The following is a 312-nucleotide window of genomic DNA, read 5'->3' as shown; positions in this document are numbered from 1 at the left end:
GGTGAAATCGAACTGAAAATGTCGTCTTGGGACCAAAAAAAATGTTCTTATAAAGTGAAAGTTGAATAAAATGTTAATGAAAGTATGAAAAAATAATCTTAGATAATAAATTTTATTAACAATTTTAAATAAACGTCATCTTTTGGTTTAGTACATCATACATACATATTTCGGAAATATGCAGTAAGAATAAGAATAAAGAGATTTACTAAGTCCATTTTAAGATATACATATTGCAAAGAAAATTATAAAATATATGAAATGTATGATGTACTGTAAGCCCACCCACCACGACAAGGTAGAGACGCACAG

The sequence above is a fragment of the Ceratina calcarata genome, unplaced genomic scaffold, assembly GCF_001652005.2.
Source record: "Ceratina calcarata isolate Rehan_Ccalc_2016 unplaced genomic scaffold, ASM165200v1 scaffold815, whole genome shotgun sequence".
NCBI lineage: Eukaryota > Metazoa > Arthropoda > Insecta > Hymenoptera > Apidae > Ceratina > Ceratina calcarata.
Note: the sequence above shows the minus strand (reverse complement) of the source record.